At 40.9% G+C, this 26,959-nt stretch overlaps 1 long non-coding RNA gene across 1 annotated transcript; it reads right to left on the bottom strand.

The window, feature by feature from the left end:
* Nucleotides 1-26,487, bottom strand: LOC136884264 (uncharacterized). Its single transcript, XR_010861331.2, has 3 exons — nucleotides 26,465-26,487; nucleotides 5,132-5,243; nucleotides 1-160 (listed from the first exon to the last, which is right to left on the bottom strand). It is a non-coding gene; the product is annotated as an uncharacterized lncRNA (long non-coding RNA).
* Between the last annotated feature and the right edge of the window lie 472 nt (nucleotides 26,488-26,959).

Below are 26,959 nucleotides of genomic sequence, written 5' to 3'. Positions count from 1 at the left end.
CTGCATTACATATTAAAACATTCTCTTCGGGAACGAAGGAAGGTGTGCAATTGTAGATCTCAGAAATGTCCTTAAGCTCTCTGTGGGCCGTGTCTGGACACATGAGAGATAGCTCTTCACTCAAAGTTATTTTACACAGCGTGGTTATAAGTTGCACCACCTAAAGGAGAAAGAAAATGTATTTGTTTATTTATTCATCTAACTTATGATGTACAGAGGAAATGAAGAAAACAAATTTAATCAAATGTAAAATACTGAAGGGTATAAATTGGCCGGGATGCATTCATCTGGGTGGAAATGTAGTAAGCAGTTTGGTCTTTCCTCTGGCATATATTCTGGAGTCATGTGAAGTGTTTGAAGGAGAAATATGGACTGGAGCATAGAAGGTAAGGGAAGCAGAGGAAAACCAGGCGACGATTGTCAGACGCGGTATTTAATAATGAAGATAAGAGGTGAGAAAGCAAAAGTTGCCACACAGCTAGTGTTAGTGCACAGAGGCTTGAAGACTGAACGCTGTAAGCCCGAGCTGAGTGACTCAGATGGTTGGGGCATTGGCCTTCTGACCCCAACTTGGCATGATCGATCCTGGCTCAGTCCGGTGGTATTTGAAGGTGCTCAAGTATATCAGTCTCGTGTCGGTAGATTTAATGGCAAGTCAAAGAACTCCTGCGGGACAAAATTCTGTCATCGAGGCGTCTCCGAAAACTGTCAAAATTAGTTAGTAGAACGTAAGAAATAACATCATGATCATCAATCAATCATAAATTATCTGTATTTACGGTGGTTGCCCAGGTGGCAGACTCCCTATCAATTGCTCACTACCATCAGAATCAGTCTGAGAGGGTCACATAACAGGTGTACGCAACATTGACAGGTGTATGACACTGACACAAGCCCGGAATGTAACATCTGGCGATGAGGAACGTACGAATTTCGTTTCGGTGTTTTCCAAATTCGAAAGTTCCTCGTCGCCAGATGTTTCATTCCGGGCTTGTGCCAATGTCATACACCTGTTATGTTATGTAACCCTCTCAGACGGATTCTGATGGTTCCGTCAGCTTCCGCTTCGAACGCTAGCTCTGTACAGCGTCCGGGGGGCCATCTGGTGACTAATGAACGTACCATTTCCACTTCTATCATAACGTCTAAATTCAAAGCTCATTGTCTGATAAGCCTTTCTCGTGGACAGTCGAAATTTTCTTCTGATGACGCAGAGCAAAGTTCTCTGCGAAACGTAAAGAATTTCACCTTATTTTCTTGACACGGCATAAGCCTATATCTTGTCAAGAATAATTTTAATTGCTTTACATCCCACTAACTACTTTTACGGTTTTTGGAGACCCCGAGATGTTGGAATTTAGTCCCAAAGGAGTTATTTTACGTAAATCTACCGTCACGACGCTGACGTATTTGAGCACCTTCAAATACCACCGGACTGAGCCAGGATCGAACCTGTCTAGTTGGGGTCAGAAGGCCAGCGCCTCAACCGTCTGAGCCACTCAGCCTGTCTTGAGCACTATTTATCACATCGACCTGTCTTGAAAGAGAACAGCACCACCAAGATAAGACTCGTTTTTGACGCCTCTGCGTAGCAGAGGAACGTCCCGTCTTTAAATGATTGTATTGAGAAAGGACCTAACCTTATAGAGTTGATTCCTATTTCATTACTGATGTTCAGAGAAGATGATATTGGAGTGATTGCAGAAATAGAAAAAGTATTTATCCAAATAAGCGTCCATGCTAGAGACCGTGACTTTCTAAGATTTCTTTGGTGGGATAAGAAAAGTACACGGAAGATTAAAGTGTTTCATTACAATAGAGTTGTTTTCGGTCTTGCATGTTCTCCTTTCTTGTTGTCAGCAACAAGAGAATTCCATTTGAACGAGATGAAGAGAGAGGCAATTGATAAACAATCCCTACTTGATTCCGACAAAGGAAAGGCTGAGAAAATGCTTCCATGTAGACAATTGTACAACAAGTGTCAGCAATGCAACTGAACTCAATTCATTCATGGGAGAGCAAATATAATTATAAGGAAGGCACCTTTCAATCTGCGAGGGTGGAAGTATTTTCACGACAAAACAACTGAAAACCTGTCGCAAGTGTTACGAATCATTTGGAATGAGAAACGATACTATTGAGTTGAATCTGACACATGTCTTTTATTTCAAACCTGACATAATAACAAAGAGGACAATACTAAGAGCTGCCCATAGAGTATTTGATCCTATTGGTTTTCCATGGCCTGTATCTCTCTGCCCTAAATTATTCTACACGAACTTTGAGCCTCTGAGCTGGACTGGGACACTATAGTAAATGACTCATCAAAAGAAATGTCTCTGAAATGGTAGGCAGAACCACCACATCTGGCTAAGATTAAGATTCCTGGATGTCTGATTGGAAGGCTCCCATCGGTTGAACATATCTCTATACATATATTCTGCAATGCTAGTCAAACCGCATATGCCGCAGTTATATTCTTGTGAATACAGAGAATTGATAACGTGGATCTACCATTTATACAAGCAAAAACACGAGTGGCACCCAAGAAGAAGGTCACCAGACCACGTCTGGAATTATTAGCAGCTACTGCAGGTATTCGACTTGCCACATCAGTGTTACAATCATTAACGGCAAAAGAAATTACTGTTCATTATTGGAGTGACTCATCGACAGTGTTATCTTGGATAAAATTAGACGAACCTCGAGGAACTTTCGCATGGAACAAAGTTCAATAAATCCTAAGATTATCCAGAATCGAACAGTGGCGACATGTTCCTGGAACCATGAATCCAGCTGACCACACATCAAGAGGATGTGATGCAATGTATTTACTATAACAGCGATGGTGGGAGTGTCCGAAGTGGCAGAGACAATCCCCTACACAATGGCCCTGTTCCGAAGAAAAAATCAACACTATAACCGCATTATAAAATAAGTCGAATACGCCAGAGTGGCACCTCGACTATTCCTCAAGTTTTCGGAAAACAGTTCCTATGATGGGGTGGATCTTGAGATTTCTGTACAATTATCGACAGCAGAAATTTACAAGGAAATATTCAGAATTAACAGTGGAGGAGACGACAAGAGCGGAGAAAATCGTGATGAAGTTCATACAGAAGGACAGTTTTGTTGATGTAAAGGACGAGATATTTAGCATACTCTGTATTTTCATTGATGACAAGGGAGTGATGAGACTGAAAACAAAGATAATAGCACGTCGGAATGATTACACTTTCCGCTGTCCTATTATCCTTCCTGCAAATTATGCTTTAGTTCGTGATCTCATTAGGGAAAAACACAAAGACTTATGTCATGCTGGAACAGAGATTCTACTCAGTGGGCTCCGTCAGAAATACTAAATCCTCTGTGGAAGAAGAACGGTAAAAAGTGAAATAGCACCATGTGTTGTCTGCCTAAGATACAATGGAAAACATCTTGAAGCGGAACAGGCTCATCTACCCGTTGACAGAGTAAGAGAGTCTTCGGTTTTTGAGATATCAGGAGTAGGCTTTGCAGGACCCTTGATTTTGAGAGGAGGAGAGAAAACCTGGGTCTGTTTGTTCACGTGTGCTGTTTTCCGTGTGGTCCATCTGGAGCTTGCGACGACTTGGGCCACCTCAACAATCCTCGAAGCTTTTTGACACTTTGTATCCAGATGTGGATGGCCAGCAATAGTCTATAGTGAAAATGGGACGAATTTTCATGGCGTCTATAAAGCCTTGGAGACGATTCAGTGGGATAAAATTGCGTAATATAGCACTGCAAATGATACTGAATGTAAATATATTCCTCCCGCTGCACCATGGTGGGGAGGTTGATTGGTAAGCAAATGCTTAGGAAGGTTTCGGGAAATTCATGTCTGTCGTACCAAGAAATGATTGAAGTTTTGTGTAACATCGAAGCTGTGATGAATTCTCAGCCACTTACTTACCTGTCCAATGACGGAAGTGACCTGATGGCAATAACCCCTGCGATGTTTCTGCAAGAGGTCAAGGAGGTCGGAATGCCCGATATCGACATGACTGAATATGTAAGATTGGACAAAAGATACTGATATAGACAGAAAATAAAAGAAACTCTAAGGTTGAGATTTAAAAATGGATAACTTGGACAACTAATTCAGAAGATCCACCCTCCAAAAAGTCCGTACAAACCCTTAGTGGGTGAAGTAGTGCTAGTAGACAACGACAATCCCAAGAGACTGAATTGGCCATTGGCAAGAGTGATACAAGTTATACCTGGCAAAAATGGTTTTGTGAGACTTGTTCGTCTGAAGACTTCAAGAGGGGAACTCGTGAGACCCACTCGAAATGACTTCTGCAGAATACCATGCCTTCAGACAATTTAAGCAGTGTGAAGATGAAAAGAAAGAAAGTGATCAAAGGAGAATTAAATCATCGACCAGTAGTTCCAAACTCAAAACTAGTAGTGCGAGATTGGTGATTAAACCAAAAAGATATGAGGATTGCGTGACATTTTTCTCTAGTGTTCTTTTATTTTGAGTTCTAAAAAGACAAAGAAGGGAGATGATACTGAATGGAAATTTAATCCTCCCGCTGCACCATGGTGGGGAGGTTCATTACTGTTCTCAAGCAAATGCTCAGGAAGTTTCTGGGAAATTCATGCCTGTCGTACCAAGAAATGATGAAAGTTTTGTGTGACATCGAAGCTGTGTGCTGTTTTGAATTATGTACAGTAAATTCAACTTTTTGTCCTTTAAATAATGTCATTTTGTATTGATCAATTGTTATGTAAATGTGGATAAATGATATGTTGAGTTTTTCCCACAACTAAAGGAGGGAGGATGTTGAGTTGGTAGCATGTTTAAAATTAAATTTAATACGACAGGGTTGGCGGCAGAGAGTAGAGAGAGTGAGTGTGAGAGAGAGAGAGAGAGAGAGAGAGAGAGTGAGTGAGTGAGTGAGTGAGTGAGTGTGTGTGTGTGTGTGTGTGTTTTTCAAAAAGAAAAAATGAATGACATGTATAAGTACCTGTTTTCTTCTGAATTTATAGTGAAAATATATTATTCCAACGGGGTGTTTACAATTTTGAATTGCTGAACCTAACAACATTATTAGCAAGAATTTGAATACGATGACCATTATGAGCAGTAGAATTGTTAACTTACCAACAGGGCACTCGTAGGAAAACTCATTTCTTCGTGAGAGTTGATTATCACTGGAGTAAGGTCTGTTAAAAATGTATTTGTTTTGGTTCTCTTCAGTGCATCTGAGTACAATCTAAAACGAAAATGAGAGAGAAATCATTAGCAGAGAATAATTGATGACTAACTTTTAAGGAGAAATTGAAAACGTATTGGAAAGTATACACATACATTTCTAGCGTTAAGTTTGCTAGTATCCGTTAATAATTTCCGACCTTCCATGTTTCATATCCTTTTGCCGTACGAGGAGTAATACGGAAGATATTCAGGATTATTACATTATTCAAAAATCTCCCAACTACCCTCGGAAATGTTAATTCTATCAATGTACAACAATTGTCATAGAAAAAATATATTTATGTGTGATACAGTACTACCGTAAGATCTGTAATAATGGAAGTAGACACGAATGTAGTATTTTATTGCCGAGTTCACCAACGGCGAGCATCGCTGACTTGGACAAATTATTCATTCGTCATGGTAACGAAATTGCTAGCTGTGGTGTAGGTGGTTCTTGTGGATTTTATAAGCAGAAAAGACCACGTGGTCATTAGCCAAGAGCTACCAACCGCAGATAAATTTCACAACGCAAACGGATAATCTTCCTTGCATGATAATTGTAAGGATGTAGGAACGGACTTCACAGAACTCGGCGGAAATGTAGGAAGTGATACATTTGTGATAATAAAAGGAAGTGTTCGTGTGTGTGTGTGTGTGTGTGTGTGTGTGTGTGTGTGTGTGTGTGTGTGTGTGTGTGTGTGTGTGTGTGTGTGTGTGTGTGTGTGTGTGTGTGTGTGTGTGTGTGTGTGTGTGTGTGTGTGTGTGTGTGTGTGTGTGTGTGTGTGTGAAGCCCAGACAAATACATGGCACGTAGAGATCTGAAGGTTTTAAAATAGGTAGATGGAAGGGAGTTTAAATACACCTCGAAGTTGAATTTTTAATTTTCGCGTTCGTTGGTGAGTTATGAACTAAAAACTGGCCAAAAACTTGTGTTGGGATATCAAAATCCAACGTGCTGTCACCAGGATTAAATTTATACATTCACTGTATCTCGGCAACGTAGATACGGAAGGTAATACAAGTCAACGAGCCAATTTAAGTCCATGGCGTAGGAAGCTATTTTATGTCCCCGACGCGAGAAGCCATACTCAGTCCGTGATATTCGGAAGTGTTTGGGTATGTGTGAGATACCCTAGCCAAACCTACGACACGCAGAGATCTGAACATAGGAACATTTATTTATTTCATCACGACGGCGAATACTTTTGGTGAAGTTCAGTGTCATATTTATATGATAAAGTGGCAGAAGTTCAGACTAGCTAATGCACGCGTTCTGGTTTGGCTTAGAGACACCTTACACGTACACAGAGTTGTTGACTTCATCAGTGTGGAAATCACTGATCCAGAAGAAGACCAAAAACTTTGAATACGGTAACGAAGCAGGTGGTGCACGGCCCCTTCAGTTGCAGAAATATCCGCTCTTCATGCATGAAGGATGGAATGTGCACGAAGCGATACCTCCATAAGAGACTTGGACGGTGCAGGACGGATATCCATTGTATCCACCATACATGCCCACACGACGAGGAATTTACCGCAAACATCAATGTTAAAACGGCGGAGGGATTGTGGATCGTTCCGTATTGCCCCCGTCGTCAAATGTCACCAATTTTTAGAGTATAAAACATTTTACACGTTTAATGAACTTCATTTTTATCATATCTCAAACAAACACTTCAAGACGGAACCGCCAAATTGGGGTGAATGTGAAAGTCTGCAGAAAATCATACATACCTGTTATTTTTGTTGATATTTAATTTTCAGTTCGTTTTGGGGGATACTATGTATTACCAATAAGAGATGTGTACGAGATAAAATGTTCCACAAGTTTTATCTAAAAGGCTTTGAGGAACGGAGCCATTACGTTCGGGTGAAAATGGAAAATGACACATATCAAAGTTAATTGCATTTATTAATAACTAGCAAATATATCCGTGTTTCGCTACGGTATTCTATATTGTATACGGATATCGAAGTAAATTACAGTACACGCAGTGAATCAGGTTCTTTTTTAAGTGCACGTCTCTTAGCGTTATCCAAGAAACAGTTGTTTTCAATGTAAAGTGCGAGTTGTGGAGCTCTGATGATAACGGCAGGCTCACTTGCTTATTGCCATTCACAATCGAGTTGGGAAGTTTTCATTTTAACAGAACGCCCCCTTGTCTACTGGGTGGTCTTAATCGATTTGGGGAGTTTTCGTTACAATGGTAGGCCCCTTTCCTACTTCCACACATCATCAGGTAGGGGAGTTTTGTAGAAAATTGCATGGTCTCTTGCCTTCTGCCAGTCAAATCGGGAAGGGAATTATTCATTATAATGGTAGGCCCTCCTTACTAATGCTAGATACGCAGGAGTTGGAGAAGGACCCCATTCCTACTGCCAGTCAATGTCGATGTGGGGAGTATTGATTACAAAAGCAGGCGCCAACCTGCTGACAGTCAATATCGATTTGTAAAGTATTAATTATAATGAGAGACAAACCCCCTCTGGATCGCTACAAATCAACTTCAATGAATATATATAGATCAACATACGAAAGTATATGCATGTTTACAATATTGCAGACCTTCATTTACAGAATAACTGCTGCTAAAAGGTACGTTATATGGACAAACGGATTGTACCATAAGACGCCTCTTCTAGCTATCGAAATGGCTTATTCTGTGACATTTCCTCGTATCTCTTCTATTTATTGGTTAGACTGAGTTAGAAACTTTGAATAGGGAGAAATTAGGGTAAGGTTTTCACACACACTGCATTACTTTTTGGATACTTATTTGATAGCTAGAAATGTAGAATTTGGCACACATATGGCTACTGGGAGGGCCAATGTTCCTGCCGAATTTGATGACTCTGTATTTAACTAACGCATAAGGGACAGAAATACGACAAAAAGTCATATGACCAAAGTTGTAGATCACGCCAAATTAAACTGAGATTGTGCCATCCGTTTTGTGATACGACTTACCATTCATCCACGAAATACCTCGAAACGAAGGACTGCACGGTCATTAAAATTACCTCCATATTTCGATATTTTCCAGGGGTAAAAAGTGAAAAATGTAAACATCTTAAACATCTTGGAAGTTTTCTGTCGGTTACAGACTAAAACATATAATTTTGCCAAATTTCAATTGTTTACCTTGTCGGGCAGATTGTTTCGCCATGTTGATTATGGGAAGAGGAGTAAAAATATGGACCTTCAGCAAACGAAAGTTAAAATATATACAGATGGTCATTATTACACCTGAAACGGATAACTGTACGAAAATTTCGCCAAAATAATCAATGTACAGGCACACGGTCGTTGCGATTTTATTTATATAGATAAGTATCATAATAAAAATACTTCAACCGCTATATCACTTCTTTTCAAGCCCTCCACCCCGCGACAATTCAGTGAATTTTCCGAAAACAAAAAGTACGTGTGTCTGTATTTTAAAGGAGATTCAAAAATAATGTTCATGTCTGTAACATCTTCAGTTTTTGATATATGTGTATCCTCATAAGAGGTATTCAACCTGTTTTCAGTCCATTCTACAGCCCCCTCCCACATCTCTTAGGTGGATTTTGCGAAAACAAAAAATACATGTTTGTTTATTTTTATAAGAGATTCCAAATACGAATTTTCACGTCTGTAATAACTTCAGTTTTTGAGATATAAGTATTCCCATAAAAAGAAGTCAAATCATTTTTCACTTTTCTTCACCCACCCCCTTAAGAGGATTTTCCGAAAACAAAAGAATACGTGTTTCTTTAATTTTAAAGGAGATTCCAATTACCAATTTTCACGACTGTAACATGTTACATTTTTAAGATACACTCTTGATATACTCACTTTAAAAGTTCACTCACTTTTCACTCCTGTTCACCCCCCGTTAAGTGGATTTTCCGAAGACATAAAGATCTGTCTGTCTGTTCAGTCTTCAGCCCTAAGGCTGGTTGGATCCTCAACAGCTCCGCCACCAGCTGTCATAGATGGCCTAGGTAGTGTCCCGTTGCTTTCCTCACTGAGCCAGAAGTTGCTATTACATATCAGTCTGCCAAGCCCCCTGAAATGCATGCACCAACCGACCCTATGAGCAACATTTTCACACCATTCATAGCAGGGACTGGCTGCAGAAAGAATGGCATTACTATCATCACTCATACCTCAGTCACTTTCATATTGTCAAAGCCAAGTATAAGACAGAGACAGATCAATGAAAGTAACAAAATTACTCTAGCCTATACCGGAAGACATAGTGCACTGTAAACACTAGGTCCTGCCAGCAAAGGCAAGACAAAAAAATACGCGTTTCTTTATTTTTAAAATAAATTCCAAATACCAATTTTCATGTGTGTAACATCTACAGTTTTTGAGATATAAGTATCCGCATAAAACGCATTGAACCACACTTTTTTTCATTTTAACGCCCCCCTAAGGGAATTTTACGAAAACAAAAAATACGGGTTTTGTTTATTTTTAAAGTAAATTACAAATACCAATTTTTACGTCTGTAAACTGGTAAATGTTTGAGATACAGATGTACTCATTTAAACAGTTCACCCCCCTTTTCACCCCTTAGCGACGGAATATCCAAAAATTATCTCTCTTTGTGAGCCCCTACACTGTGTATAAATATATCCCCAAAATTGCATTTCTTTATGTCACGTAGTTTTGGCTGGACGTTGATTACAGCCAGGCGGAGTTAGCCTTTTATATATGACTAGCAAGATACCCGTGCTTCGTTACGGTTTTAAATTGAAAGTTACTTTTAAATGTTCTACATTTTTTAGAGTCTACTGTATACTAAGCGTGTAAAATACACCCTCAGTTCGTACGTCAAACGGTTTTGGGGTTAATTTTCTTATCCAACGCGCGTTCCAACCCCGTACACAAGAATTGGAGAGTTCTTAAAACCGATCTTATTTAACATCTAGGATGTAAAAGCGATCAACCTGTGATATTTAGATGCTCTACGTAGAACAGTAATGGAGGAATGAATGTTTCTTAGGCGGTGAATGTTTTAAAACATTTCTTAACATCTAGGGCATAAAAGACCATTCTTCACGTAAAATTTTAAAATCGTGTCTGAAACAGTTTCGGAAGAATGGATATTGTGTTTTTGAGAGACAAGCACCATTTAAACCCCTTAAAGGAGAAATATTTTGAAGTATACGATATTTTTACATCTAGGACATAAACAAAGAGCCTTCTCGTAAAATTACAAATTTGTACGTCAAACGGTTTAATAACTTAGGGGAGGAATGTTTTAAAATATTTCCTATTTCATACTTAGGATTTCAAATATATGCCGCTAATTGGAATTTTGTCTACCTACGTTAACCGGTTTCGGAAGAAGGAATGATTACATCTGTTTTCGGATTTTAACCCCCATTTAACTCTCTGAGGTGTTAAATTTATTTCAAACTTTCTGATACTTAAAACCTAGGATGAGATTTGAAATTTTAACTTCGTCATTCAAACGGTTTCATAGAACTGAATATTTTTGTTATAATTCCTCATAACCCCAGTCAAAACCCCTTTGCGGTTTATTTTTTGAAGACCTTTTCTCATTTAAAATCTAAGACAAAGAATTTAGTATGTATAGAAGGCAGCACCGAACTCTGATAAAAATCGAAATGAAACCTTTGTTATTTAAGCCTATTATCTGTATTGAGCTTGTGGAAAGTGATTAGTAATTTGAGAAGTTTAAATCTTGAAATATTGGACATTCAACGTCCGCATGAATTCGTAGGTACCATTGATGGCATACAGTTCCAAAAATGTGTCCTCCGGTTGTGTATCATGTTCAATATTATTTCCGTTAAACATCTTAGTTCTACAAATAACTGTTTTTGGCAATAAATAAAAGGAGTCGGAAATTCGGTCGAATACCTTGGCTGTTGTGGAGACTTAGTTGTACAACTTCAACAACTTCTACCTGATCCAAATCCTTATACGTGAAAATATTTTGAAATATATCATATTTGACACCTACAACATCCAAAGTTCTTGTAAAATTTTAAATTCATGAGTCAAACGGTTTGTAGTGATTAATCATGTTGTCATAAGTCGTCACCCTGACCCCGGCCAAAACCTCTTAGGTGTATTGTTTTAAGACCACTTTTTATTTTAAAATCCATTACATATAGCAGCAACCATCATGTGAAGTTTCAACCTCGTAAGTCAAACAATTTCAGAGATACGAATATTTATTTTTCAGGCCTTTCCGCCCCGGTCAAAACATCTTGAGGATGCATTATTTTAAGACCACTTTTATTTAAAATCTAAGACATATAGGACAACCATCATGTGAAATTTGAAGCTCGTATGTCGAACGGTTTGAGAGAAATGAATTTTTATGTCGTCAGCAACCCCTCACCTCCAGTCAAACACCCTTAGGTGTGTGTTGATTTAAGACCACTTCTTATTTAAAATCTATTACATATAGGAGCAAACATCATGTGAAATTTCACCTCACATGCCAGTCAATTTCAAAAATATGAATATTTGTGTTTTAGGCCTCATCCTCACAGTCAAAACCCCTTATGGGTTTATTATTTAAAGACCCCTTTTTATTTAAATTCCAAGACATATAGAAGCAACCGCCATGTGAAATTTCAAACTTGTACGCCAAATGGTTTGAGATAAATGAATATTTATGTCGTCAAGACCTAACCCCCTAGTTAACCTCCCCCACCCCTTAGGGGTGTATTGTTTAACGACCACTTCTTATTCAAAACATATAGGACAACCAGCAAGTGAAATTTCAAGCCCATATGTCAAATGGTTGGAGAGGAAAGAATATTGTATGCTGTCAGCCAACCCAACCCCCCCCCAGTCAATACCTCTTAGGGTTGTATTATTTTAATACCACGTTTTATGGAAAATCTAAGACATACAGGAGGAACCGTCATGTTAAATTTCAACCTCGTATGTCAAACGATTTCAGAGATATGAATATTTTTGTTTTGGGTATTAACCCCCATTTAACCCTTAAGGGCTGATTTTTTAACTTGTCCTATTTAAGATTTAGTACATAAAGAAGAAATCATTGAGTGCAATTTCAACATTGTCTGATAAACGGTTTTGGAGAAATGACTATTTTGGTTTTTAGGGAGTTTTCCCTTTTCATCCCCTTTGGGGTGGAAGTTTTTGAAATCCTTCCTTAGTGTGCGCCTACTGCCTTTTACATATATAGATATACCAATCTTCACGTCTGTAACGTCTTCAGTCTTCGAGATGTAAGTATCCTCTTAAAAATAATTCGATCTATTTCACATCCCTCCCCACCCGTAAGCCCCTTAAGTAGATTTTCCGAAGAAAAAATGTTTCTTTATTTCTAAAGGAGATTCTAAATACCTATTTTCACGTCCGTAACATCTTCAGGTTTTGTGATATACTATACTGTTACTCATTTTAAAAATTCACCCCAGTCTTCGCTTCTGTTCGTCCCCCTTAAGTGAATTTTCCGAAAATGAAAAATACGTGTTTCTTTATTTTGAAAGGAGACTCCAAATACCAATTTTCATGTCTGTAATTAGTTTTTTATTTATAATTAGCCTCATAAAAAGGATTGAACCCATTTTCACCTGTTTTGACCCCTCCTTAAGCGGATTTTCAGAAAACAAAATATACGTGTTTCTTTATTGTTTTAAATAGATTCCAAATACCAATTTTGACGTCTCTAAATAGTCTAGTTTTTAAACAATTCACACACACACACACACACACCCTTTTCACCCTCTTAGCGGCAGAATATCCAGAAACACTCTCTTAATGAACACCAACACTGTAACATAGATGTATCCCCAAAATTTCGTTTCCTTTCTGTCCGGTAGTTTTGGCCCGGCGATGATGAATTAGTCAGTCAGTCAGTCAGTCAGTCAGGACAAGTTATTTTATATATTTCAGTGATATGAAGTGGACTAATAATAATAATAATAATAATAATAATAATAATAATAATAATAATAATAATAATAATAATAATAATAATAATAATAATAATAATGGCTTTACGTCCCACTAACTACTTTTACGGTTTTCGAAGACGCCGAGGTGCCGGAATTTAGTCCCCCAGGTGATCTTTGATGTGCCAGTAAATTTATCGACACGAGGCTGACGTATTTGAGCACATTCAAATTCCACCCGACAGAGCTAGGATCTATCCTGTCAAGTTAGGGTCAGAAGGCCAGTGCCTCAACCGTCTGAGCCACTCAACCCCTAGATATTAAGTAGGATAAAAATAATATTCATACATACATCATCATTATAGACAATTATGCCTTTCAGCCTTCAGTCTGCAAGCCACTGTGAATTTACTAAACGTCACCACAACCCTCTATTTGCAACTAGTGCTATGGTCTCATTTAGTTCTATACTTCGTCTTGGTCGTCTTACTCTCCCTCTATTTCTCTTACCTTTCATAACAGAGTCCATTATTCTCCCAGGTAACCTATCCTTCTCCATTCGCCTCACATGACCCCACCAGCCTGTTTATGCGCACAGCTTCGTCCATCGAGTTCATTCCTAACTTAGCCTTTATCTCCTCATTCCGAGTGCCCTCCTGCCATTGTTCCCACCTGTTTGTACTAGCAATCATTCTCGCTACTTTCATGTCTGTTACTTCTAACTTATGAATAAAATATCCTGCGTCCACGCAGCTTTCTCTCCCGCAAAGCAAAGTTGGTCTGAAAACAGACCGATGTAAAGATAGTTTCGTCCGGGAGCTGACTTCCTTCTTACAGAATACTCTTGATCGCAACTGCGAGCTCACTGCATTAGCTTTATTGCACCTTGATTCTCTAGCGACATCATCACAGTGATGTCCGACTTGTTGGCCGAACGGTCAGCGTATTGGCCTTGGGTTCAGAGGGTCCCGGGTTCGATTCCCGGCCGGGTCGTGGATTTTAACCGTAATTGGTTAATTCCAATGGCACGGGAGCTGGGTGTATATGTTGTCTTCATCATCATTTCATCCTCATCACGACGCGCAGGTCACCTACGGGTGTCAAATAGAAAGACCTGCACCTGGCGAGCCGAACCTTTCCTGGGATATCCCGGCACTAAAAGCCATACGACATTTCATTTTTTCATCACAGTGATGCTTGCCTTGACATTTAACAGACAGACTGATTTGAAATCTACTATCTACTGAAAACAATAGTTTGAAAAAAAACATTCCATTGTTATCAGCAATCCCTAAACGCGTAACAAACGTCAACATTGGACGTTATAGTCGATATATTTATCGGAAAATGTGATAAAATTACGCTGTTTTATACGATATGTCGTAACATCGATGCCCTACTAAGCTAATTTTTTTAATACAGTGTTTATATAGATTTTATACAGTGCCGTTGGACTTCATCGTTATACCGGTATCCAGTATGTTAAAAGGGATGTTGCAATAAACGTTTTAGACTGTAATAATAATAATAATAATAATAATAATAATAATAATAAGGAGTTGATATACGAGTTAACTATCAGAAATGTGCAATCTGGAGGCACGGTTGCAATCGACACCAACAAGCTTAGAGAGTCCCTTGATTTGCCCATTTCCATCCCCAATTTGGGAGAGAAAGAAATTGATGACTCTCTTTCCACGATCGTCGAGAATATTACTGGGCTAGCATCTGTAGTCAGCTTTTTTGATGAAAACGATCCGTCTCCTAATCAAATTAAGCGTGTGCAAGGCAGGCTGTATCACTTTGCAAATAGAGTTAATGATCTGTTGTCTCTAAAGGTGAATGACGTTCAGAGGAAGGACGCTAATACGCTCCTTGAAACTATTTCTGAATTGTCTAATAAGGTCACTCAATTGCTAACCGGCGAAGTTCCTCCCAAAACTGATCAACCCGCCACGGTGAATGTAGGTAACGAGGAAGAGCCTCCTCAGGGAGAAGTCAATAGGATAACCGTTGCTGCTCAAACTATCTCTGCCCCATCGAACAACGAATCTGAACGCCGTGCGTCATTGGGTAACATCCGCTCTGAATTAACTTCTTTGCCATTGAAACCTTTAACGACTATGTCACCTGGGTTCAGTAGCTTGCCTCATCCATTGGCAATGTTGCTTAGAGGTATCTCTAAGTTTTCCGTCAACACCACCAGTGATGTAATTTCATTTTTAAGATTTCTAGTGGAATTTCAGGATCATGCTCTTGTTTTTTCTCTTTCGCCATGTCAAATTTTGCAAATTATCTATCCGTATGCTATTGGTATTCTCTCTGATAAAATCGTAAGAGCCATTGCCGAGCAATCATCTATTGAGGATTTCCATGCCCATTTGCTAGCTAACTTCATCCCGGCTAGGGCCAGGTCCTCCCTGATTCAGAAGTACTATTACCGTGTACAGCGCTTGGATGAAAACTTGGCTGATTTCATTCAAGATATCAAATTCTACACTAGGGTGTTTGCTCTGCACTTTCCTGAAGATCAGATTGTGCAGGCTATTGTAGAAGGTATTTCGCCATCCTACAGGTCATATTTGTGTTTCGCGGCGTGTCCGCAAACCTTCTCTGAACTTGAAGCATTGGCCGTCTCAGCGGAAGGGGTTAGATACGCCGATTCTTTGCGTGTCGCGAAAGAACCCCCGCCTTCCTTTAGTAACACTCGGCCTCCACCTCGCCGACCAGTCAATCCCCGTAAATGATATGCTTGCGGGTCGCCTGACCATCTGCGGAATAAGTGTCCTCTGATCAAGTCAAGTGGGACAAGGAATGGAGCAGGGTCATCACAAGGCTGTTTTAAGTGTGGGGCCTTCTCACATATCGCCAAGAATTGCCCAAACTCAAATAGCACCCCCTCCTGCTCAACTTCTGGTGCAAATTCCAGCTATGCCAATAATAAAAAGTGACTAGTGGCGTCGGCTGAGCCGACTAATCCATCTTCCCGAGACTTAGCCCCTAGTAAACAGGTTGTAAATGCAGAGAACGACCAGCCTTCAAATTCATCTTTTGAATGCCCTAAAGAGTGTCTTAGGATTGCGGCGGATACCCCCGCACCTGTTCCTTTTCTTAAGATTGAGTTAAATAACGAGCCTATAACAGCTCTCTTAGATTCAGGCAGTGTTTGTTCCATTATTTCGGCTGATTGGTATTCTAAATTGAAATCTGTTTGTAAACTCCCTGACTATGACTCATCTCCTGTTAAATATGTTTCGGCTAATTCATCTCCATTAGAAATTCTAGGTTCCTTACATGTCAAAATTCGGGTTTTTAAATTTACATGGAAGATCAAATTGTTTGTGGCCAAGCGTTTGTCTTGCCCCATCATATTGGGAGCGGACTTCATTTCTCACACTGGTCTTGTGCTCGATCTCCAGAGTAGGTCGTGCACATTCAAATTTGCGTCCAATTGTAGAATTCCCTTGTTAAAGTGTAATTCTGTATCATGTTCATCTATTTCGCCTACCCAGGATGAGATGTTGTTAGACCTTAGACATCTACCTGAGGAGCAGGCTGATAGTATTCGGAAACTGTGTCAGTCGTTTCCCGAGGTGTTCTCTGATACTCTTGGTGTTACTGACCTTATTGAATACAAAATTGAGGTCACGGATTCGATTCCTGTCCGTTTTCCACCGTATAGGCTATCTCCACCTAAAATGAAGGCTCTGAAAGAAATCATCGATCAGATGTTGAAGGATGGTATTATTAGGCCCTCTAAGTCAGCGTATTCTTCGCCTATTTTTCTAGTCCCGAAACCCCAAGGAGGCTTCAGGCCTGTCATTGATTACAGGGCTCTCAATCGGAAGGTGGTGTTGCAATCTGTGCCCCTTCCCGACCTTCATTCTTGTTTTTCATGGTTTCGTAAGGCCAAGTTCTTCACGATCTTGGATTTGAATCAGGCCTACAACCAAATTCCCCTTGCCGAAGAGTCTAAACATCTTACAGCGTTTGCCACGGACTGGAATTTATATGAATACAACCGCGTGCCTTTCGGGCTCCCCACGGGGGCAGCTGTGCTCACTAGGCTACTAGATAGGGTCTTTTCCGACATCAAATTTGAGTACTTATATCACTACTTGGATGATGTCGTCGTATTTTCCGAAACCTTTGAAGAACATCTAGATCATTTGCGAGAAGTTCTCAATCGCCTTCGTAAGGCTGGGTTAACTGTTAAGTTGTCCAAGGTTGCCTTTGCTAAGCCCTCTATGTCATTCCTAGGGCATATTGTGTCACCTGATGGTGTAGCAGTCGATCATTCTAGAACACAGGCCATCCGTGATTTTAAACCTCCCAGGGACATTAAAGGTATCGCCAGGTTCATTGGCATGGTGAATTTCTTCAGGAAGTTCATTCCTAATTTTGCTAATAGAGCGGCGCCCTTAAACCTTCTCCGTAGGAAAGGCATCAAATTCGAGTGGGGACCGTCTCAACAAGCCGCTTTTGAAGACCTTAAATTAGCTCTCTGTAATGCCCCTGTACTTGCTATGCCTGATTTCTCGAAGAAATTCATCGTCCAAACCGACGCGTCGTCGTCGGCGGTAGCTGCAGTCCTTCTTCAAGAGACTGAACTAGGGAGGCGCCCCATCGCCTATGCATCTAGGACTCTCTCGGCTCAAGAAGCAAAGTACTCCATATATGAGCTTGAAGGTTTGGCAGTTTTATTTGCCTTAGAAAAGTTCCGTCTCTATCTGGAACATGTCAAATTCGACTTGGAGACAGATAATCAAGCCTTAAGCTGGGTCTTAGGTAGGCCGCGTCGTACTGGTCGTATAGCCCGTTGGGCCATCCGTATTTCTGCCTTCCAATTCGATGTACGACATATCAGAGGTACTGAAAATGTTGTTGCTGATGGACTCAGCCGTATGTTTTCTAACGACGTCGAGACCCATGAACCTGTCGACAGTTCATCACCTTCCGAGTCCATACTATCTGAGGTTAATGCCATCCTAACAGATGCTCCCATGCTCTTTAGGGATATCGAGAAATACCAACGTGAAGATCCGACGCTGGGTCCGATAATGGAAACCCTTTCTTCTGGGGAACATGTCGTCCCTTATGTTCTGAGGAATGGTGTTTTGTGTTGCCCATCGAGGCATGATAAGATGATGAAGGTTGTCGTGCCAGCGGTTCTTGTGCCTAGGATCTTCAAGTATTATCATGAGACCCCATTAGGAGGGCATCTTGGAATCTTTAAAACCCGTGAAAAAATTCGTGAAATGTTCATTTGGAAAGGTATGGACGGTGAAATCCGTGAACTTGTAAAAGCTTGTAAATCTTGTTTGCTTAGTAAACCCACCATGTCCACCAAGGTAGGCCTTTTGTCTTCGCATCAAGCGTCGCGCCCCATGGAACGCCTGTATATCGATTATGTAGGACCCTTCCCCCAGTCAAAGGGTAATGCTAACAAGTTCATCTTTGTGTGCGTAGATGGCTTTACTAGATTTTCTTGGTTATTTCCGACTAAGCTGGCTACCGCTCAGTCCACCATTACTTGCCTAAATTCTATTTTTGCTTCTTTTGGTCCGTGCCAATACATTGTATCTGATAATGCTAAAGCTTTTACATCAAATCTGTTTCGTAAATTCTGTTTTGACTTGTCCATCTCTCATGTAACTACATCTGCTTATTACCCTCAACCATCTCTGGCTGAACGGGTTAACCGTAATCTCAGGTCCGCACTTATTGCCTATCATCATGAAGATCATTCTAGGTGGGACACGTCCCTGCATTGGTTAGCTTTTGCTTTGAATTCGGCGGTTCATGAATCACACAAATTTACTCCAGCTTCTTTGATGTTTAAGTTCGTTCCCAACACGCCGCTCTCTAACCTCTGGTCTCTGAATGACATTCTGCCCGAGACAATAGATCCGGACAACATTAAAGATCTTTGGAAGAAGGCTAAAGCTAATCTTAAAGTATCTCATGAAAAGGTTAGGGAAAGGTATGATCGTGGACGGAGACCCACCACTTTGAAGGTAGGTGACCAGGTTATGGTCAAAAATTTTGTTCCCGCGGGCAAGCTTGCCCCCAGATTTCATGGGCCTTGTATCATTCTCGATTTTCTTACGCCGGTTACCTTATTGCTAAGTAATCCAGCCACCGAGAGGATATTTAGAGTTCACCTGTCCCAGGTGAAACCGGTGTAATTTCTGTGTTAACTTGCTTCATATTATTTTGAAAGGATATGAAGGTTATATTTTTTTTTTTTTTGAGTTTCACTTTTAAGGCATTCTGCCCCTTCTGTAATATTTTGGTTTTAGATGTAAGCCTTGTGTAAAACCTGCCCCGACCCGTTAAACTGCCATCCTGTTCTTGCCACGGCCATTACCACGCTCCCGTCTCCTGCTCCACCTTACACTGTGGCTTCATAATAGTAAATGCCATGGATATCTACACGCCGCTGGCCCCTCAACCTCTCCACAAGCCTGTACCCTCAAAGAAGATGATTGTCCAACACAATTCTGCCGCCTAGCTTTAATGTTTCAGCGCCCCCGCAGCCGCGCAGCGCCGTGCAGCGACTGGGGAGGGGGATGGGCCCCCTCCTCTCCAGCGAGGACGACATGTGCACGGCGAGCCGGAGCTCTCCTCCCGGCCAAGGCTGATGTGCGGCGCACGACCTGCTACATGCCCGCAGCCTGTATCTGTTCACCGCGGGCGCGGCGTACTTCAACACCTCTGCTCCCCTCATAGTGCGGGCGAGCGGTATCTCAGGGTACTTGAGGGGTCCGAGCGGCCTCCGTTGGACGCAAGCTGCAACGGCCGGTCTGGCCATCCGACTCAATCTACATCAACTACATGGACAGTCACCATAAGCAATAACTACACTTGGGAATTCAACAACAATATTTGGTGGACATTGCAAAATTTTTCTTCACCTTTAAGTATTAAAAGTTTATCTTCAGAAATTCAAATTCTACAAACATAAAGACTTTCATTCACCTGCAACAACAACATTTTGAAACTGAATTAAGAAATCTTGTAAATGCTTCTGCTATCTATCTTCGTATCAACATCATTACTTGGACTTTGTTTCAAACTGAATTCATGTGTCACCCCTGGAGGAACTTTTGGGGGGGGGAGGTCTGTACCGGGCGGTACACCTCTACACCGTTTATTTAAAAGTTGCGCCAGTTGAAACTCCTCTTCTGGAGGAAGGTTGAACTTTATCTATTCTATTAATTCTCTACTTTCTCAGAAGATGTCACCACGTGGAAAATTTTGAGTTTTTGAACTGTGTAACTTTTGATGTGTTTTTGTTTCGCTTGAAGTAAGAAGTGTGAACTTTCTCTTCTAGAGGACACTACTGAAGATCAACAATAGCGCACCCTAGTGCGGAGTCAAAGAACTATTTTGTTGGAGAAATTTTTATTTCAAAAGTTTGTTTCTTGTTAAATTTCTTTCTGTTATTGTTTAAGTTGGCTGTATGCCCCTCTTTTTCCCCTTGTTTTAGATTTATCCAATCCCGAATTTCTTTTAGTAATTTCTGACCAATCTGGTGTATCTTCCCCCACCTTGTATCTGTTGCGGGGTCCTATCCAATAAAAACATTGTGGGCGGGTGTTTTCATTCCCCTAACGCCTAGAAACTTCCGCGAGAGTATATAAACTGCTGATTTTGGGGTCTCCGGACCACTTCTGTTCCATCTTTCAGTGTATTAAGTACATTGCAGGAGGCGGGAAGCGCCTCTTTCTTCTTCAGCCGTTCAACACCAGGTAATGGCCTATTAATAACTTCTTTTCTTGCTAGGTCGGCAGTTTAACACTCGCGGCGGGTTCGAAGCATTTCCATCATGTAACCTTTTCCTAAAATGTAATTACTCTTTTCATCTTTTTCTTGTAAAGCTACATATTGGGATAGAGAGTGCTATCCCTCTCGAGCTCCCACTCACATTTGTTTTGAGGTGAACTTATTTTCTCAAACTATTCTTCGTTTATGTAATGTAAAGTGTTCTTCTCTAAGTCACCTCTGTAGTATGGGATTAGCCCTTGCGTTAGTGGCCCAGAGCCAGATTAGGTTTTAAAAAACAAAGTGTATTAGGAGTGCAAGTTCGCCTCCTCTCAAATTGTTATTTTAGAGGTCATGTAATCAACCTTCTTTTCATGTAATAGACCTCAGTAGGTTGGGTATTTTACCCCTGTGAATACGTCCTTAGAGGACAGCTTGAAGGTAGAGTTTGGTGTGGCCTTGTGATAGGCTTACCATTTTGAGAGCGGATCGCTCTTTGAAATTTGTTTCTGTATGCCTCGTGCAGGCTTTATGTGTAATGTTTGGAGCCAGTGCTCCTGGGCATGAATGGGGTTTTCTGCCCCTTGGCTAATTTTTTTTTTTGGAGTAAGGCGGGGCTGATTGCCCAAGAGTTATGAAGTAAGGGCACTGAGCCCGAATCCAGTAATATTGTACCTACTTTTTTGCTACTCTGTACCTGTTATGATTGTTATCTCTTGTTTTTGAAAAGAAAATATAACCTAGTTAAATTTTAAATTAATTTTACATTGCACGTTAATTTCGTAGCTTGAAACCCATTCACACCCGCACCTTCTTTCACCTCTACCTACCACGGATATCTCCGTAACAATAATAATGAGCTCATAGTTCTGTATAAATTTCTCGCCCACTGTCGGCAGCCCTGAAAATGGTTTTCCGTGGTTTCCCATTTTCACACCAGGCAAATGCTGGGGCTGTACCTTAATTAAGGCCACGGCCGCTTCCTTCCCACTCCTAGCCCTTCCCTGTCCCATCGTCGCCATAAGACCTATCTGTGTCGGTGCGACGTAAAGCCAATAGCAAAAAAAAAAAAATTCTTGCAGATACAGTTTTCTCATAAACAATAATTGGACCTACAGATATAAAGTGTTTGTTGTGGACGGTGACGTGGCGTAATGATTTGAGGGCTGTATGGTCAAGCTATTAAAAATGATACGTATTTCTGTTTACTTGTACATCAGATCAATTGGGTGGCCTTTTATTTAAAAAAAACATATTTAATGGAATCACAGAATTTCGGTCTTTTCTTCACATTTCGAAGCAGAATTTTCCTCTATTGCCATCAAAAACAAGTTGGACATTCTACTCTGTCCCTGAGTGTTTCGGCGATATGTGTATATCAACCACAGGGCAGTAAATGACCGTCTCTGCAGAATACTCGCCACTAGAGGTTTGGCTGGTCCGGAAACTGAACCTCTGTCACCAGACGAGTGACAGCGTTTAAAATTTTAGGATATGCTGACCGATTGTCTTATATCCTCGATCGACTTGAGAATCGGTGAGCGTGCAACGTTTGGTTAATTCCAGGTTGATTTTGGTATTTCTAATTATGAGCGTTGGTATCTTAAAGTCCTGGTGACCTGGAGTGTGTTAAAAGGAAACAATGTATATGTAATTCTACCGTATGTGAGAGCCTCCGTGGCTCAGACGGCAGCGCGTCGGCCTCTCACCGCTGGATACCGTGGTTCAAATCCCGGTCACTCCATGTGAGATTTGTGCTGGACAAAGCGGAGGCGGGACAGGTTTTTCTCCGGGTACTCCGGTTTTCCCTGTCATCTTTCATTCCAGCAACACTGTCCATTCTCATTTCATGGCATCTATCAGTCATTAATAAAAGTCACTTTGGGAGTGGCGACCCCATCGTACTAATAGCCTATATATGATTCATTCATCACATTACTGACCCGATCAAAGACTGGAAAACAGGATGTAGGTTTTCTACTGTATGTAAAGTATAAGTACATGTAAATTAAACCTAGAACTATATGTTTTAAGTTTTAATGTACTCTTCCTCACTAGGGTAATGCTCCTGTTTGAAAAGTGAGTATCACAAATTGCAACATACAAACTCAGCATTCTACGGGAATATCTGACGCACAGCGCCCTCGAAAGAATTTAGAAAGTAAAACCACGCTTCCTGAAACATGCACTGAGAGTGGTGAATGGTTTGTGTGTTTACAAAAGAAACCTTATGCATCTAAGATCTCTCTTTCAAAAATTCTACTGCCATCTACCGGACCATCCAATGAAATTCTAAAGAGTTGAATCTCGAAGAAAGCGAAATAGAAGTAGATTTCCGCGGCTGAAGTGTAATGATAGGAAAGAAGTGAACTAAAGAACATGAAGAACAGAGACATTTCATCATAGAATATATAAAATCAAGACGTACCATAAAGACACTGATAACAATGCCTGTTTGTTTTCTGTGGGAAAAATCCCATATAACGCTGTATTCAAAACGAGTGAAATTCTTGTCCGAATAGAGCAAAAACTGAAAGGCAAAATACAGATACTCTACTTGCCCATTCGGGTGAACCTTAATTAATTAATTATTTTTAACATATGCATATCTACTTAATTGAACTAACCTAAATCAAACAGTAAGCAGTAATCTGTTTCTTTACAATGTTATAATTCTATGCTGTACGAACACGACTTAGATTATTTTCACCGAGCTCGATAGCTGCAGCCGCTTAAGTGCGGCCAGTATCCAATATTCGGGAGATAGTAGGTTCGAACCCCACTGTCGGCAGCCCTAAAGATGGTTTTCCGTGGTTTCCCATTTTCACACCAGGCAAATGCCGGGGCTGTACCTTAATTAAGGCCACGGACGCTTCCTTCCCACTCCTAGCCCTTTCCTGTGCCATCGTCGCCGTAAGACGATATGTGTCGGTGCGACGTAAAGCAAATAGAAAAAAAAAAGCGAATATGGTACTTAGAAATTCTCGACAGAGTTTTCGTTTAAAAGATTTTTACAAATTTGCTTTTCGTCGCACCGACACAATAGCTCTTATAGCGACAATGGTATAGGAAAGGGACAGGAGAGGGATGGAGGCGACCGTGGCCTTGATTACGGTACATCCCCCGGTATTTATTTACTGTGAAAATGGCAAACCACGGAAAACTATTTTCAGAGCTGCCGACAGTGGGGTTCGGACCTAAAAAGTACTCAATGAGTATTGAAATAAATTATTCACCATTGACAACTATTTTTCTTATATTTTTCTGTTAGTGTCGGTAACATGCACGCCATGTATGCGCGGAGTTTGTATCAAAATAAGGGGAGGGAACTATTTTTTTTTTTTTTTTTTGCTATGGGCTTTACGTCGCACCAACACAGATAGGTCTTATGGCGACGATGGGATAGGAAAGGCCTAGGAGTTGGAAGGAAGCGGCCGTGGCCTTAATTAAGGTACAGCCCCAGCATTTGCCTGGTGTGAAAATGGGAAACCACGGAAAACCATCTTCAGGGCTGCCGATAGTGGGATTCGAACCTACTATCTCCCGGATGCAAGAACTATATTTTGATAATAATTACAGTTAAGTCTAATGTCCGACTCGTTGGCTGAATGGTCAACGTACTGCCCTTCGGTTCAGAGGGTCCCGGGTTCGATTCCCGGCCGGGTCGGGGTTTTTTATCGCTTCTGATTAATTCTTTTGACTCGGGGACTGGGTATTTGCGTATGTCCCAACACTCTCCTCTTAATATTCAGACAACACACCACGCTACCAACCAGCACAGAAACACGCAATAGTGATTACATCCCTCCTTATAGGGTTGGCGCCAGGAAGGGCATCCGGCCGTAAAACAGGACCAAATCCTCATGTTCGACGCAGTTCGCACCCGCGACCCCACAGGTGTGAAAAAAGCGATAGAAAATATGATGATGATGATGATGATGATGATGATGATGATGATGATTGTTGTCTAAAAGGGGCCTAACATCGAGGTCATCGGCCGCTAATGGTACAAAATGAAATGACAACAAAAAGTTCAAAAAATTCACTGACCAAAATATAAAAAGGTCATGAAAAATGAGTGGATGGACATGAACGCAAAAAAAAACAAGAAACAAACGAACAAAACAGTGGATCCGACTCAAAAAAGGTCATAAATAATAGTATTAATGACTAAGGGACCACTTATAAAGCACAGACCTTAATCCAGGTCTAAGGCCCCTCTGAATGGTTCATGTCGCGAGTAAAGTAGAACCATGGTATTTGTCATGTTGGGGTACTAATCAAAAGTAGCGAAGACTCACGGTGTTCGACACAAGATGGTACTATTCACAAGTATTGTACTTTGTATAGGTAACGCAAACCTATGGTGTTTCTCACACAATGGCATCACTCATAGCCAACGCAAACCGATGAGGTTCTTCACCTAGGTGTAGGCTACTAACCACAGAGACTCGCACTATCCCGTTGTGTTCCTCACAAAGTGGGTACTAATCACAGGTAACGCAGACCCACGGTGTCGCTCATTTAGTGGTACAACTCACGGGCAACGCCCAGACCCGCGGTGTTGCTCACATGGGTACGACGCACGGGTACTGGAAACCCACAGGAGAACCCCCTCTTGCTGCTATTAATCACAAACCTATTTCGTACCTAATATAGTGGTACTACTCGCAAATACAGGCAACCCATGGTGTTCCCCACGTGATGGTAAGAATCAAAAATAGTTTCATGGTTCTAATTTAATCATCCCTTGGTCACCCCTTTTAGTCGCCTCTTACGACAGGCAGGGGATACCGTGGGTGTATTTTTCGTCTGCGTCCCCCGTCCACAGGAGGTAGAGAGAGAGAGAGAGAGAGAGAGAAAAGAAAAAATGAGGTAACGGACGAAGAAAGGCAAGGGCCACGAAGGGCGTGAAAATGAAAGACCCCCTAGGCCTCGAATGCTCTAATACCGTCGGGGTCGGAAAAGAACAAGAGTTGAAGGATAAACGAAAGTGAGAAGTCTGGCACAAGTAAGTGGAAGCAATGTCAAGACTTAACTAAGGGGCCCGTGGTCGCCAATCCACACTCCCAAGTTGAGAGCCCCTTGGGCCCCTGTTAGTCGCCTCTTACGACAGGCAGGGGATACCGCGGACATGTGCGTCCCCCACCCGCAGGGGGTGACAGAAAAAGAAGAATTACAGTTAAGTCTGATAAAATACTAAAGGATAAGGTGCGTACATTTCCATGTTCTCATTCTTTTCTTGAGTGACGGCATCTTATCACCAGAGAAAATGTATAATAGACTGTCAGTTTATAAAAGAGGTTTAACATTCAGTGTGCAATTGAACACATAATTTCAAGACTGGATTGCATAAAGACAGTTGTTAGGTCCGTCCAATGCACCAATCAACAATTATTTTGCATTCGACATAACTGTGAATTGCACAAATCTCTTGAAAGCTAGGATTCTAACAGGGAGAAGCGTAGATAATGGAAACATATAAAGAAAATTATCGAGTAGCCATGTTTCAACAGAAAATATTTTTTGTTACAAACTAATGTAGTGTGAAAGGAAATTTTCACTACTTACAGAATCAAAGTCTTCCTACTGCACAAAGATATAGCAGACTGTATCTGCTGCAATGAGGAAATTGCCTCATCCTGAATGTAATCTTGTTTGAACTTCCTTCCTCAGAAGCTCATATGACGCAGATGGCCATGCATCACACAGGGCAGCCGCGGCTGAGAGACGACCCAATGCACTCTATGGCAAAAGACTGTCACAAGCCGTCTAATGCGACTTTATGTCTGAGACTCAAAATAAATTAATCCCACACATGCAACCATAGTTTCATGACAGGTAGGTAAGACCTTCAGATCATATGATCTCAGTAAGGAGTACAAAGTGCTGATTTACCTGTAAGTGTCAAGGTGTTGCACAATCTGACAGAACTCTTGCACTAGACGTAAAATAATAAAATTATTAAATTACATGTTTACGAATCCCTCTCTGACCTGCTTTCCTTTCACGCGGATCGCAAATATCAGGTATGAAAACCGAAAATAAGTTTAATATTCGATTAGT

This window comes from Anabrus simplex, chromosome 12 (genome assembly GCF_040414725.1).
Source record: "Anabrus simplex isolate iqAnaSimp1 chromosome 12, ASM4041472v1, whole genome shotgun sequence".
Lineage (NCBI taxonomy): Eukaryota > Metazoa > Arthropoda > Insecta > Orthoptera > Tettigoniidae > Anabrus > Anabrus simplex.
The sequence above is the reverse complement of the archived record's forward strand: the minus strand, read 5'-3'. Positions and strand labels throughout refer to the sequence as shown.